Source organism: Haemaphysalis longicornis, unplaced genomic scaffold (assembly GCF_048455015.1).
Source record: "Haemaphysalis longicornis isolate Haplotype H1 unplaced genomic scaffold, Haemaphysalis longicornis Haplotype H1 scaffold_11, whole genome shotgun sequence".
In the NCBI taxonomy this organism is placed as follows: domain Eukaryota; kingdom Metazoa; phylum Arthropoda; class Arachnida; order Ixodida; family Ixodidae; genus Haemaphysalis; species Haemaphysalis longicornis.
In genome coordinates, this window is record NW_027526214.1 from 11,733,557 (window position 1) to 11,749,158 (window position 15,602).

Sequence of the window (15,602 nt, forward strand, 5' to 3'; positions counted from 1 at the left end):
GGCATAGGGGCTACTCTGATGGATTGTCTGAGTTGGAGTGAAACCGGCTTCTACTTGTCTTGCAGTGGCGGTATGGCATATCCCAGCCGTCACAGTGTAGCTCGTCCCGTTAGTGTTAGGTGTAAGCGTTCTAGTTGAGAGCTATGATCCGCATTCTGTATTTTCTCCCATGTGTTATGTAGTCTAAGATGCAATAATCTGTTTGTCGATGTTTATTTGGTGCAGTCCTAAGGCTGTCCTATATGCTTGACGAATGATGAAATTGGTCTTGATTTTTTCGCATGTTTTCAGTGCCAAATAAGGGGTTCCGTAAGCTACCCGGCTTATAAGTATGGCTTGGGCAATGCGCACTCTGTTTAACTCTTGCAAGCCAAATCGCCGTTTTGACACGCGTCTTATGAGCGGATTAGCGGTCTGAGTGTCTGGTGAAGCGGTGCAGCTGTGTGAATGCCTGATCCATTTTTTGGTAGTGAAAGACCTAGGATACGTAGTTTAGATACATTGGGCACTTTCTCCGGGTCGTGAATGCGGTGCTTTCGTTGGTACGCCGTCCCGATGCAGAGAGTGAGGCGAGCGGACTTCTCCGGAGTACATTCGAGCCCTTTATCGTGAAGGTAACGTTGGGCTTCGTCTATGGCTACTTGCAGAGCATCTTGTTGTTCCCTTATTGATCCTGTTAGCGTCTACAGGGTGAGATCATCCGCATAGAGAGCATGTCTAAGATGCGGGATAGCTTGTAGTATAGGAGGAAGGTCCTTCATAGTAATATTGACTAAGAGCGGGGAACTAACTGAGCCTTGGGGAGTGCCTCGGGCTATTGTATTGAACTTTGTTGCTCGGAGGTGTCCCATGCCAATTGTTTCCGTACGGTCGGTTAGAAAGGTTTTGACGTAGTCATACTAGCGCTGTCCACAATCAATGGAGGCTAAACCTTGGAGGAAGCCCTTATGACTGATGTTCTCAAACCCGCCCTTGATGTCCTGCGTTAAAATGCATCTTTTGTAGGTATTGGTGAGGCAATAAATGATTTCTTCTTTCAGTTGCAGCAGGACGTCTTGCGTGGATACGTGTGGCCGAATTCCATGCATAGTGTCTGGGAAGTGTCCACCATCTTCGATATAAAGAGAAAGGCGATTGTGCACCATGTGTTCCAGTAGCTTTTTCCACACATGATGTGAGGGAGATGGGCCCTAGGTTGCCGGGAACGTGCGGTTTTTGAGGTTTGGGTATTAGTATGATATCTTAATGCTTCCAGGAAGGAGAGAGCTTGCCGGACCTCCATTGTTCGTTGATGTAATTTAGAAGAACCTCTAATGCTTCTGTATCCAGATTCCAATGTAATTGCTTGGGAATTTCGTCATTTCCTGGTATAGTATTTTATGTTAGATGTAGGGCTGCTGACTATTTCGACAAGGCTGAAAGGGCGACCTTTTCTGGGTTAGGAGTGCCCGTGTAGTGTGCCGTAGGGAGCGGTGCTGTTTTGCTTGTATCCTCCCACGGTTTCTTCAATTCCTCAATGAGGTTTCCGTCTGTGCCTTTGTAGTTATGTATCAATCTTTTAAGGTGATGTCTTGCTGCCATTTTACTCTCTCTCTTTTTCCCATTAAAGACCGAAGTAGGTGCCACGTACGAAGAGTGCCGAGTGTATCTTAAAGTTTTGTGCAGAGTTGACAATTTTGCTGGGTGAGCGGCTTTGAATATTAAGCAGCTTCTTTTGTTGGCCGACCTATGCAGACCCGAATATTCCGGTTAGTTCTGCGTTTTTTCAACCGTTTGGTTAGTCCTCTTCAAGCTTCCCAAAGGTATAGTGAGTGCGTGCCTACAGCCGGGCAATCTTCGGTCAGCGTAATTTCCTTTTTGTGTTTTTGGGCAGCTGCAAGCAATTGTTCTGTCCATTCTTCGCTTGCTTTGATGAGGCAGCCTGGTGCCGTGTTGCGGAATTTCGGCCAGTCTGTCAGGCGAGCTGGGCCTATTTTCGAAGATCGGGCTTTGTGATGGGATAGCTGCAGCTCGATGATGTAATGGTGGCTGCCGAGTGTTTCGTCTAGGCATTCACAAATTGGATCTTTGATGCCATGGTTCAGCATAAGTTCCAGGGTCGTGTCGCGAGAGACCCTGTTGCCAATTCTGGTTGGGGTATCTATGTTGTTACCAAGGTGAAAATTGATATTACAAATAGCTTGGTATCATTTCTGCCCTTTCATGTTCTCTCTTTGATACCCCAACGTAGTGTGGTGTCCGTTAAAATCACAGACGAATATTACGGCATGTCCTTTGGCGTGAAGCTTAACCTTCTTGAAAAGTTGATCGATTTTACCCACGAATATTGATGAGGAACTATAAATATTCAAATTGAAGATGCTGGCTTGTATCTTCTTCTCCGGGATGATTTCGACAAATGTGTAATCACAGTCTGTTGTAGGGTATGCATCTGTGCGGTTTGCCTTGCTTGAACCAGCATCCGTGTCCTCGCTCTCGTATCAGTAGCGTACGTTTGATGACCACGGAGAGTCACTTGTTCTGTATTTGTCACGTAAGGCGCGGTGACTGTCGCTGAGGATAGCAATACGAAATAAGATAGCGAGCTTTGTTTTCGTCGACACGACTGACAATTCCACTTTCATACAACCGTTGGTCGAATAGGGGTGCCCTTATGGTTTCCCGTTTCAGCTTTGCTCCCATTTATCATCAGACAGAAATATGCTGAGCGGGTTGCTAGAGGTTTGGGGCATTTGGTTCTTGCGACTTTTTCTTTTGACTGCTTGGTTGGCCTCCCAGCGTATTTTCAAAGCCGTCATGCGGGTGTCCATTTTCTTTTGAAGGTCGTAGATTAGTTTTTACAGCTCGCCCTCACTTTCAAATGTGGGCAGCGATGGAGCCTGTTGCGCTGGCTGTGGAGTGGGCATGTCTGGTACCAATTTTTGCGTCAGCGCCTAAGTAAGATCTTCCAGATGCGTTAACAGCTCTTCAATACGGCGTTCGAGTTTTCAGTGCGAGCCGTTTGTGCATGTAGCTGCTTCTTCAGCTGTTCCTTTTCTGCTTCGAGGTTTTTATGCGGGGACGATTACCTTGCTTTGAGGCTTGTTTTGCAAGCAGTATGGGAAAATTTTCTGGGGGTGCGATTGTAGGAGCTACCACTTAGGACCAGCTTACTTGTTGCGGTGTGAATTCCTGTCAAGAAGTAGGGGCTTGTACTTCCTGCAGAGCCGGCCTGGGAAGTGGTGGCGACTGGTGTTGGGGATTCCGTTAGTACACTGGCAATGTCCGAGAGAGCCGTTCCTGTACATGCGAGGGTGGCGGCGGCGGACGGAGTTTCTTGCGGCACTCCCTGCTTGCCATTGGATGGTCGAGGAAGCAGAGTTTGCACTTCAGAATGCATGCGTGTTCGAGAGGTGGGTCACGCTCATGACACTGGGCACATACGGACACTTCCGGCATCGGGTAGACGTCTCGTCGATGTCCGATATCAACACACAGAGTGCAGCACTGGATAGATCGGCGGTACGGTCGGCAGCCGGTATGAAGTCCATGCGCACGAATGTAAAAAAGACACAAGACGTCATTTAACCATCCCCACAGCGGAGCTGGACTTTCCGAGCATTCGGGCTTGCACTATTCTGGGTCCTGAGGAAGCGATGATGTAGGGCAGCTGTTTGGTAGTCGTACCTACATACAGGCCGTATATCACTCCCCGGGTGGTACCTGGACAGAGCTTTATGCTGGGGCAGGATGTTATACGTTGCTGCGCCCCGGGTGGTACCTGGACAGAGCTTTATGCTGGGGCAGGATGTTATACGTTGCTGCGCCAAGTTGGAGGGATGACGTCGCCAAGAATTTTCGCATATTCATAATTGGGAGTGCTGGCGACAATTAATTTTGCACTGCTTGCACTTGGATCACAATCTGTTGGTTAAAGCTGCCTTCTGGTATCCTACAGGCTGTCTGTATCCCCGCGGGATCTGACGATCACTCCACGCTGCTAAGAGCAACCCGTCTCGTGGCCGGTAGATGGTTTTCTATTCGGACTCTGGAAGTTTTCTATTCGGACTCTGGAACAGGCGGAGTGCGAATGGAGCCGTGCGGCCTACCTGGCGCTTGTGCGGCTTGTTGGTAGACTTGTTTTGCTTGTCGTCGATGGCTCAGCATTTGTTTCCACGGGTCTGGCTGCGGGATAGTGCTACCGCCAGTTCGTCGAAGTCCATCGTGTTCTCTTGAATCCTGGTATCCACCTTCCTCTGGGATTGATCATGCACCGAGAGCTCGAGCACAGCAGCTGCAGTCGCAGGCGCCATTGCGGTGCTAGCCGTTCTTCAAATTCCGATTTCAGGTGTCCGGGTCCTCCGATGGTGATTAAACTTGGTAATAAACGATGGAGCCAAACTTTACACAGCTAATGGTACTATTCTAGTGGCAAAGAAAACGGGGTAGGTGCTGAAAACAGGGTTTGATGAGGGACCTTACATGTTGTCATTCTGATCTTCTTTTTAACTCGTGGGGCCTCACTCGAACGTCTGCACGCTGTCGTGAGCATGTGACTGGCGGCAAGTCCTCTTATGCTACCTTGGCATCAAGGTTGCCACACCTGAGACCCCAGATGGGCTTTTTCAGACTAATATAGTTTGGAAATGAGGTGCTCGTTGAGGAAATAACGAAAGATAGGTCGGCCGTCTACAACGCCAAAGAAGGCATAAGGGTGTCGTTAGAGTGCGTTTTGACTACTGTTATTGAAGTTAACTTTTTTTATTTATAATAAGAAAAGAAAGAAAAAATTGCGCCAACAGTTGGGACCGAACGCACGCCTTTCAATTTGATCTCAAAGGCGTTACGAATTCTGATATCTGCACGACTGTGTTCTTCCTCGCTTTCTGGGGCATTCGTATTTACTAGAACTGTATCTCACCCTTGAGGGTGGTAGCCAGCGCCACTCTGACTACGCGGGGAGAAGGGTACCTTCTCTTTCCCCCGGGGCTTGCCTCCTACGTCTACAGCCAAACTGTGGTCACGGGGGTGTCGGTTCTTGCAGCTGTAATACCAAAGTAGCTGAAGAGGGCTTCCCGCCACTCTTTGGCTTATGACAGGCTGTAGACGTTGGAGTCACTCCCCGGGGGTTGAAAAAAAAGTCCCTGTCTGCCCGTGTAATCAGAGTGGCGCTGGCTACCACCCTCAAGCGTCACATAAAGTTCTAATATATATAAATACTACAGAAAGCGACGAAGAATACAGTCACCCAGATAGCCGAATTGGTAAGGGATTCGAAATAAAATCGAAACGCGTTGGTTTGGTCCCCACTCGGGTGCGTGTTTTTCTTTGTTTCTTTCATACCTATAATTAAAACGTTAACTTCACTAACGGTAATAAAAAGGAGGCTAACGACACTCCCTTGCCTTCTGTAAGGGTTCCACGCACCAGCGACGCAGGATGTGTCGAACGCGGAGGGAGCGGCGGTTCCGAACAGTGGGAATACATGACTTTATGGCAGAACGCGCGTTCAGAGCAAGAGGTCTTTTAGTCATGCCGCTCACGGGAGGACACATTGTCTGGGGTCTTAGCTGCGCTGTCACGTTGTTTTGGCCGGAGTGCGACGTGAAGCCGTGGGAGAACATTGGTACCCTGGCGACACAAATGGCATCTGGGGGGCATGGCGGCAGCTGGCTCGGGGCCCACCGCGGTTTCCATTAGCAGATTGTAAAACCATTTGGTCCGTGGCGCGGCTGGAGACGGGTAGCTTGGAGCGGTCAACTGTGGTTAGACAGTGGCCGATTTATGGCGATAGCTTTCCTTTTGTTGGCCAGTGCGCACGCGGACTGGAGTCGTGCGAGGGTGCGGGCGTTGTGGCCCGTGTGGGCGCGGCAGAAGCGACGCCTGAGCCGGCCGCCCTGTCCTTTTGTCCCTACGCGCTTTTTCTGGCCCACGGTCCAATTAACGGGGCCTCGCCTGTCAACGGCGGAGAATCTTGGTGACGCGCCGGGTCGTTAAGACGGATGTTCATGGGTTTCAGCTGGCTTAGGTGGCTGTCCGGTCTTGGACGAGAATTGTGCGAACGGGCGGCGGAGGCTGCATTCGTAGAGGCTTGTTCCCGTCCGCTTGCACGTGTCTGTGTTTGTTGTGTTTGGTTTTGATATTTTCCTTCTTCCTAATGTGAGAGAGGGTAACCTATGTCTCAGGGTTACGGGGGGCGTTGCCCACCACGGTTTAAACCTGGATGAGGTAATCCGCCCAGTCAGATCGCCAAATGATGGTGATTGGCTTATATATCGGGGTGGACACTAGGTGACCCATTAAAACCATGAGACACGAGGTATAGAGGTGGACTCCTCAGAGTTTTATTGTCCTATGCACCGCCGGCGTATTGTCGGGCTTGCCAATTCAGGCTAGGGAGGATCTCACCACTTCCGTATTCTTAGGTCAGGGTCCGTCGCTGACGGGGGTGCCGCGGGCGCAAAGTTTTAGCCGACCAGGAATCCGACTTCATTTCTTACTCTGTCTACTTTAGTTTGTAAATATCCTGTATAAGTCTTTCGGTTATATATACAGTTTCCAAAACCCTCAACAAGTCTTATCGTCATCGTGTCATCAGTGCCGTCACCATCAGGCACCAACGCTGGCCATTGGCAGTTTTCTACACGCCACAACATCGGCGCATCGAAGCAAAAAACAACGAATCATAAAACCTTTACTGGCGCAGTCGCCAAGGATCTGCGACGCACGGCGACAAGGAGGTCAATGTCATGAGTGAAAACGAAGACAACGACGATGACGAAGACCCAAAGGCGCGATTTACGGGGTATGTTTCAAAAACCCCGAGGTCACCATCATCATCAGTGTCATTCGGGGTCGTTCACCGCTCAATCTTGAGCCGGCCAATTGGAAGCGGCCAGCGACAGCGGCTGGCGGCAGGGAGAGCACAGGGAGGCTTTTTTGCAGAGCGAGACCGGGATGCGCGGCGGTCGGGCGACTGGACCCGTGCCGTGCCCCAAGAGGTCCTCCTCAACTGCAACCCCCGAACTTCACCACCGCAAGAAAGTCATCTCGCCGTGTGTCGGTAGGAAACCGCGACGCCCCAAGAGAGCTGCGTTCCCCACAACGGTGCAACGGGAGCTCGGTGCGCGCGCTACCACCCTGGCCTTGACACGCCACCTCGACCTTTCAACACCGAAGCATCACGACGGCAAATCTGGGACGTGAGCTATGACAACCCCGTTCCCGCAGTGAACCCTACTGTGTCCCCGCCGTCCTTTCGCGGACGTTGACGGTTGGTTGTTTGTTAAACTTGTTAGCGTTTTCGATACCGCGGTATCGCCGCCCCCCTCTATTCTTCTGTCCCCAGTGTTCTTGATTCTCTCTGTCCATAGTGTGTGTTTATTGGGGTTTCGGGTACTACATAAACGTAGTCTCGTTCACAATTTATACTTGTATTTATTATTGTTGTTCATTACCCTGACAATAATTGGCGTCCGCGACAGGACAAGACTACTTTGTTTTTTGTAGCCAAAAACCCGGCATGGACACAGAGGAATTATTTGAACTGGGGACGGGCTCAGGATTAAGCGGCGACGATCTTGAGCAGTGGGTGCTTGAGGAGCAGAGATACTGGTGGGAAGAGAAAGAGTTAGAGCTAGAATCGCTCAAAAAGATTGCCGACATGGAGAACGCGCGGGCGGTAATAGAAAACGAGCGCGATGATCACGTGCGAGCGCGTGAAAAAATAGAAAAAGAAACTTTGCCGCTAAAGCTACGGCTCGCGGAACTTGAGGCTACGCTAACAGAACCCCGCAAATTTAAGGATGGTGGGGAAATCTTTGATAAAGTACAGGCTGTCTCACCACCGCGCTCTAGTGCAGATCAACGGTCGCCCCCTCTTGACGTGGCACGAGATGCCAATGAACATAGGGAACTTGATGTAACTGTGACACATCAGGCGGTCCTTCCATCACCTGATAAAGAAACTTCACTTTCACATAGTCCGCAAGTGGCGGCATTGCACTTGACTCTTTCTGGGTTTGGTGAGGTTAATGTTGACCAGAAACCGTGCTTGCAGGACAGCCCGTCTCCAAAGCGGAGATCTATACCAAGAGAAGTCCTTATCACAGACAGGGACTTTCCATCGCCCCATATTGCAATCCCGAGTGTCTTTGGGTCCAGTAGAACGCACGCGCCGCATAAGCACCGAAGGAGATGCTTCGGAAGCGTAAGTCACGGAACAAGAGAACCCAGAGAAAAACCGGACGGGTAGGAAAAAGAACTATAGTAAAACTCAGTTGTTCACGCGAAGAGTCGGCCAGCGGGAACAGAAGGTCACCCGCACCGCATTCACACACTTTCCTTGAATGCATATATAAGTTGTCAGCTGGTAAGAGCGGGAAAAAACTCAATCACCACCACGCCAGTCGCGTGTATGGCAGAGGCAGAGGGTGGCACCGTAGTCACTGTAGAAAACGGGACATACTGCGCCAGCCTGGCTTTTCGATTGTTACCTGTCCGTGATTTTTTCAGTTAGAGCATGCTCTGCTAAATATAGGCAGTGAGTTGTGTCCGATCCTAATGAACCACGTGCTAGCTCTCTTCATGGTGTTCTTGAAGTGTATTTCCCTGACTGTTAGATTCATGAAGTGTGAGTGTGCTCTGTTACCGGTGGACAGCGAACATTTTTGTGAAGTGGCATAGACCTGTGCGTGGGGTATGTGTGAACATTTTTCAGAGAAAAATGCTCAAGTGAGGGGATGTTGTCATGAGTGAAAACGAAGACAACGACGATGACGAAGACGCAAAGGCGCGATCTACGGGGTATGTTTCAAAAACCCCGAGGTCACCATCATCATCAGTGTCATTCGGGGCCGTTCACACCTCAATCTTGAGCCGGCCAATCGGAAGCGGCCAGCCACAGCGGCTGGCGGCAGGGAGAGCACAGGGAGGCTTCAGTGCAGAGCGAGATCGGGATGCGCGGCGGTCGGGCGACTGGACCCGTGCCGTGCCCCAAGATGTCCTCCTCAACTGCAACCCCCCGAACTTCACCACCGCAAGAAAGTCGTTTCGCCGTGCGTCGGTAGGAAACCGCGACGCCCCAAGAGAGCTGCGTTCCTTACAACGGTGCAACGGGAGCTCGGTGCGCGCGCTACCACCCTGGCCTTGACACGCAACCTCGACCTTTCAACACAGAAGCATCACGACGGCAAATCTGGGACGTGAGGTATTACAACCCCGTTCCCGCAGTGAACCCTACTGTGTCCCCGCCGTCCTTTCGCGGACTTTGACGGCTGGTTGTTTGTTAAACTTGTTAGCGTTTTCGATACCGCGGTATCACCGCCCCCCTCTATTATTCTGTCCCCAGTGTTCTTTATTCTCTCTGTCCATGGTGTGTGTTTATTTGGGTTTCGGGTACTACATAAACGTAGTCTCGTTCACAATTTATACTTGTATTTATTATTGTTGTTCATGAACCTGACAGTCAACTACGGACTGAAGAACAAGTAGGAGCCGCATCTGCAACGTGGGGAAGACCTCATCTTCCGGGAGGCTGGGCAGACAGCGGGACGGCGAGCGAGGGACAGCTTCCCGGGACCAGCAGCATCGACGGAACCGCTGACACGTCATCGAAGAGAGTGCTGGGGTAGCGGCGCATCGGAAGAACGACCACTGACACCGAAGATTGGGTACGGACAATGCGGCGACGGGCAGCAGCGAGAAAATCCACCGGGAGAAAGACGGAGAAGCGACGGGTGACTACACATCCGAAAGCAGTGTTCGCCCCCCAGGGGCAAACACTGCTGCCTGCATTGAGTCTTGGTGTTTCATGAACACGAGTTTCGGGTATTTAAACCAGGACAAGTGTAGGCTTGCAACGATGAGCGGGAACGAGGAGCGAGAGCTGGGAAGAGGTTCATCTGACCCTGAGATGTCGAAGATGCAGCTGGAGCTAAGGCTGGTGTCCAAGCGCTGTAAAGGTCTCGAGCTTGAGCTCGAGCTTGCAAAAGCAACATGAAATTCCGGAACAGGCGCGGGAGAGAATTCACGTACGCCGCCTAGCCGAGACACACAGGCAGAGCCCCGTCATTTTTCGAAGCTGCTGGCGGGAGCGCTAAAGAAATTTCCTAGAGAGGCAGAAGTTTCCGTATGGTTTGAGTCCATCGAGAACACCGTGGAAGCGTATGCGGTGCCACGGGAATTGGGGGGCCAAATTGTCTTTCCGCTAATAGCGAAAAAAGTGCAGTTTTCGTGGACGCGCCTCACACCATCGGAATTCAAAGCTTATGAGACGCTCAAGAAAACCGTGCTCGAAGAGCTTGAGATTTCAGGAGGAGAGTATCTCAGGCGGTTCCTCATGACGAGGAAAAGGGCAAACGAAGGCTGGCGACCGTTTGCAACGCGTATTCAGAGCTACATCAATTTCTACCTGGACGCGAGAGGGGTGAAGACGTTCGATGACATGGTGGAGCCCTAGTAGCAGATCAGGTCAAAAATAACCTTTCGGAAGGCGCACTGCAATACGTCACGTTGCAGGAAGGGAACAAATGGGAGAAACCTTCTGCTTTCTCGGCCCGTTCGCAAAGATTTGAGGACGCGGAGGGGAAGGGTCGCGCATCCAAGAAAGCAGAAGCAAAGGATGCCCAGTTGCCTTATGTGCGGCAACAGAAGGGAGCTAGGCAACCGCCGAAGCAGGGTGCCGCGAAACAGTTCGGTGATAAGCGGGCGGCAAGGGGGTGTTTCGCGTGTGGGGCTCTCGGTCACCAAAAGGCAAAGTGCCCGCACGGTAGAAAAAAGCAGCCAAGCCAGGGTTCGAGCAACAGTAACAACAGCTTGTCGGCGCGGGTAGCGACTGAGGGGATCAAGGGAGCGCATAGTGATCAGAAGCCAGCCACTTTGGAATGTTTGAACGGCCAGATCGGGGCGATCCTCGGCACGGGGGCAGAAATCACGGTCCTCCGCGAGAGCGCCGTCACCGCAGAGGTAGTTAAGTCGCATGGAACCATTGGCCTAGTTTTCGCCTTGGGGGAGAAAGTGAGCGCCAAGTTGGCGGTGGTGCCCCTAAACATTGCGCGCGAGACGGGCGTGTTCACCGAGATGAGAGAAACAGTGCAGTGCTCTGCGCGCTAACTTACAAGCTCTTTTCACGAACAGCTTGCTTGCTCTCCCGAGAAGCGCAGAGAGTCTCTGACAAATGAGTGCGACATGATTTCGCTCGTAACGGTGGGCGAGGAGGAAGCCCCCGCGCGCGGAGATCAAGCTCGCGGTGCGCCAGGCCGGAGCGGCCGGAGAAGAAACCGAAGCGCTCCGGGTTGCGGTTTTGAAATAGGCGCGAAGGGCGGCTGCAGTCAGGCCACGGAGGATAATGCCGGAGAACAATCTGCAATCGAAGAAGTGGGCGAAAGGGGTGCGTCAGCCGAATTCCGGAGGGTGCAACGAAGCGACGAGACTTTGCAAAGCGCTTGGGAAAATGACAGAACAGGAAAGGCAGGAATGATCATCAGTGAAAGGCTCCTTTAGCACAAAGACAAGCTACGGTGCCAGCCGGTGAGGCAGCTCGTCCTTCCCGAGGGTAGGCAAAAAGAAGTGCTCCAGGTGGCTCACGAGTCCAACTGGGGGTCACCTGGGCTTCCATAAAACAAAGGCCAGGATAAAATACAACTTTTTTTGGCCAGGCATGGAAGACGAGATTAGGCGCTACTGCAGCAGCTGCCATGGGTGCCAGACAGGAGCAGACCTCCGACAGTCCGAGAGTGTACGTATAGAGCCACTGGTGCGGCCGAAGTTCTCTTTCGAGCAAGTCAATGTCGATATGATAAGCCCACTTGAGCCGGTGTCGGCTAGGGGCCACAGATACGCGTTGTGCATTGTAGACCTGTGCACACGGTGGCCGGAAGTGGTGTGCATGCACTCCTTGAGCGCCAGGGCGACTTGCAACGCCCTGTTGACCGTGTTCACCAGGACTGGAAAACCCCAGGTTATCGCATCTGACTGCAGAACTAACTTTACCGCGGAGCTCACAAGAAAGTTTCTGGGAAAACTGGACTGCTCCCCTAGGTTCTCGACGCGAGGATACCCAGAAAGTAACGCAGCCGTCGAAGGGTGGAACCACACTGTTAAGAACATGTTGGCCCACACTATGCAAACACAAAGGAGGGCCTAGGACAAGTTCGTCCCATTCCTGTTGTGGGCATATCCGGAGGTTCCGCACGATACGACTGGGGTTGTACAATTTCAGATGCTTTATGGGAGAACGCCAAGCGGCCCGCTCTCCGTGGCAAGGTGCATGTGGGAAGGAGAGGGCACCGTGACAGCGGCTCGGGACCATCCCCATCGGCGCACATGAGAGACGTGATGGCGAGGCCAGATCGCGCCGCCGAGGCGGTCGAGCTAATGAGCAGGAAGGTGCAAAACGCCTACGCGAGCCAAATCAATAAACGGGCTGCGTACAAGAGCTTTCAAGCGGGTGAAGCAGTTTTGGTGTTCGACGATCAGCGCCCCGTGAAAATGTTTCCTAAATGGAAAGAACCCGGCACGGTCATCGGGGGGCATTGGGAGCACTCATACTTCGTGGAAATGCCAGAAGGAGGGAGAAAGGCATGCCAGCAAATTGCGGCCCTACCAGAGTAGAGTGAACACAGTGGGTGTTATGTCTGACGAGGACGGGGCTTTTGGTGAGGTCGACTATGCGCCTCGGCTGACAGATGAGCGTTCCAGTGGCATTGTCCTCCCAGAAAGCATGGCAGCACATCTGAAGGAAAGAGCCAGCGCTGACATTAGAGCAATGTTCGCAGAGCACGAGGGCTTGTTTAAGGACAAACCAGGCATGGCCAAGGTGAGGGAACACTCCTTTCTGTTAGAAGAAGGGTTCGCCCCAAATTTGTGTCGCCCCTACCACGTAGCCGCAGCATTACAAGGGTATTTGAGCAGGCAGGTCGATGACCTCTTTGAGGGAGACTTATTTTTTCCTTGCGAGAGCCCGCATGCACATCCATTTGTATGCGTTGCTAAAGAGGACGGGCCTTGAGGATATGCGTGGATTACCGTAGGTTCAACGCCGGCACTGTAGCGGACGCGTATCCCATGGCCCTGCAGCAGGAGCTGATAATGAGAGTAGGGATTGCACGTTTCATAATTCTACTCGACCTCCGAGGGGATACTGGCAGGTGCTGTTGGCGCAATCGGCTCCGCTCGTAACCGCGTTTGTGTGTCCTAGAGGCCAATTCGCGTGGAGGGTTATGCCTTTCTGTCTCAAAGATGCCGCTCAGACTTTACAGCGAGCAATGAACGAGCTCTTGCTGCCGCATTCCCAGTACGCCTGCGCCTATTTCGACGATATCGCGGTCTTCAGCGAGACGCTCGAGGAACACCTGCAGCATTTACGTGCGGTCTTCACTGCCTTAGAGCGGGTAAACGTTCAGGTTAAGCTTGAGACGTGTCAAATCGCATGTGGTTCTATACGCTATTTAGGGCACGTTGTACGATCAGGGACGCATGCGCCAAAGCCAAAAAAGTTAGCGGCCATACAGGCCTTGCAAGCACCAACTACTAAAAAAACTAGGCAGTTTGCTGGGGCTTTGCGGCTATTACCGAGGCTATGTTCCGAACTACGCTGAGGTGGCGAGGCCGTTGACAGAACGGACGTGAAAGAGGGTTTCTAACAAGATACCGTCGTCTGCCGAAGCCGAAAGCGCGTTCAAAGAGCCCAAAGCAGCGCTTTCTGAGCCAGTGACGCTTGCAACGCCAGACCAAATCAAGCCGTTTTGGTTTTACACTGACGCCTCCGCGTTTGCAGCAGGGGCTTGCCTGTCGCAGCGTGGTACAGGTGGCTCTGAGCGCCCAATAGCGTTCGCCAGCCATACGTTCTCTCCCACGCAGACCAGATGGTCGACCATCAAACGGGAAGCATTCGGAGTTAGCATGGGGTTGAAGAAGTTCGATCTTTGGTTCCTCGGCACTCAGGTGACGGTGGTGTCCGACCATAACCCGCTCTCGCTCCTCACCCTGACTACGCCTCACGGCGCCAAGATAACGCGCTGGGTGCTAGCTCTACAAATATACAATGTCGTCGTACAGCAAAGAAAGGGAAGTGCTCATGACAATGCTGACGCGTTGTCATGGGTTCCGAACGTATGTTGGGATTCCGAAGGCAGTGCTCGTGAGTGGGTGGAGGGGAGGGAGGACTCAGGGCTGCAACAAGGACCGACCACGTTGCCGATGGAGGCAACGAGGAGAAGTGTTGGGACTGACTCAGGTGTGCGTGTGTGCGTGCTAGTCAGTGATCAGCGGGGCGCAGTGGACTCGAAGTCGATTTACGAACAATGAGCTAAGTCGGAGACATTTCCTTCCTTGTGGAACTCTAGGGATTTTGGGAGTTTCCTTGTGCGGAGAGGTTACGAATGGTTTGGCATTGTCAGTTTTCTCGCCTGTCCTGTAAATAGTTGCTGTTATTCCCGTAGTGACCACTGGACTCCTACGCGAATCTTCTGACGGGCGTGTAAGGGTTCCAGGCATCAGCGTCGCAGGATGTGTCGAACGCGGAGGGAGCGGCGGTTTCGAGAAGTGGGAATGAATGACGTTATGGCAGCGCGCTCGTTAAGAGCAAGCGGTCTTTGGGTCACGCCACTCGTGGGATTACACATTGTCTGGGGTCGTAGCTGCGCTGTCGCGTTGTTTTGGCCGGAGTGCATGGTGTAGCCGAGGGAAAACATTGGTAGCCTGGCGACTCAAATGGCATCACGGGGGCATGGCGGCAGCTGGCTCGGGGCCCACCGCGGTTTCCATTAGCAGGTTGTAAAACCATTTCTGGTGTCGAGCGGCTGGAGAGGGGGAGCGTGGAGCTGTCAACTGTGGTTCGACAGTGGCCGATTCATGGCGATAGCTTTCTTTTGTTGGCCAGTGCGTGGGCGGAGTAGAGGCGTGCGAGGGTATGCGCGTTGCGGCCCGGCATGGGCGTGGCAACGGCGACGCCTGAGCCGCCCGCAGTGTCCTTTTGTCCCTACGCGCTGTTTCTGGCGAACGGTCCAATTAACGGGGCATCGCCTGTCAACGGTGGAGAATCTTGGGCACGCGCCGCGTCCTTAAGATGGAAGTTTATGGGATTCAGCTGGTTTACGTGGCTATCCGGTCTTGGACTAGAATCGTGGGAATGGGCGGCACCGACCGCATTCGTAGAGGCTTGTTCCCTGCCGCTTGCACTGTCCCAGTGGGTTTTTGAGTGTTTGTTGTGTTTGTTGGTTTGCTTTTGATATTTTCTTTCTTCCTGTTGTGAGAGAGGGTGACCGATGTCTCAGGGTTACGTGGGGCGTTGCCGCCGAGGTTTAAACCCGGATGTGGAAACCCGCCCAATCAGATCGCCAAGGGATGCTGATTGGCCTGTGTATCAAGGGTGGAGACTAGGTGATCCATTAAAACCACGAGACACGATGTCTCGAGGTCGAATCCTCACGGTGTTATTGTGCTATGCACGGCCGGCGTACTGCCGGGCTAGCCAGGTCAGGCTAGGCAGGATCTCACCACTTGGGTATTCTTAGGTACGGGTCCGTCGCTAACTGGGGTGCCGCGTGCACAAAGTCTTAGCTGAGCAGCAACCCCACTTCATTTCTTACCCTGTCTACATCCCTTTGTAAAGATCCTGTATA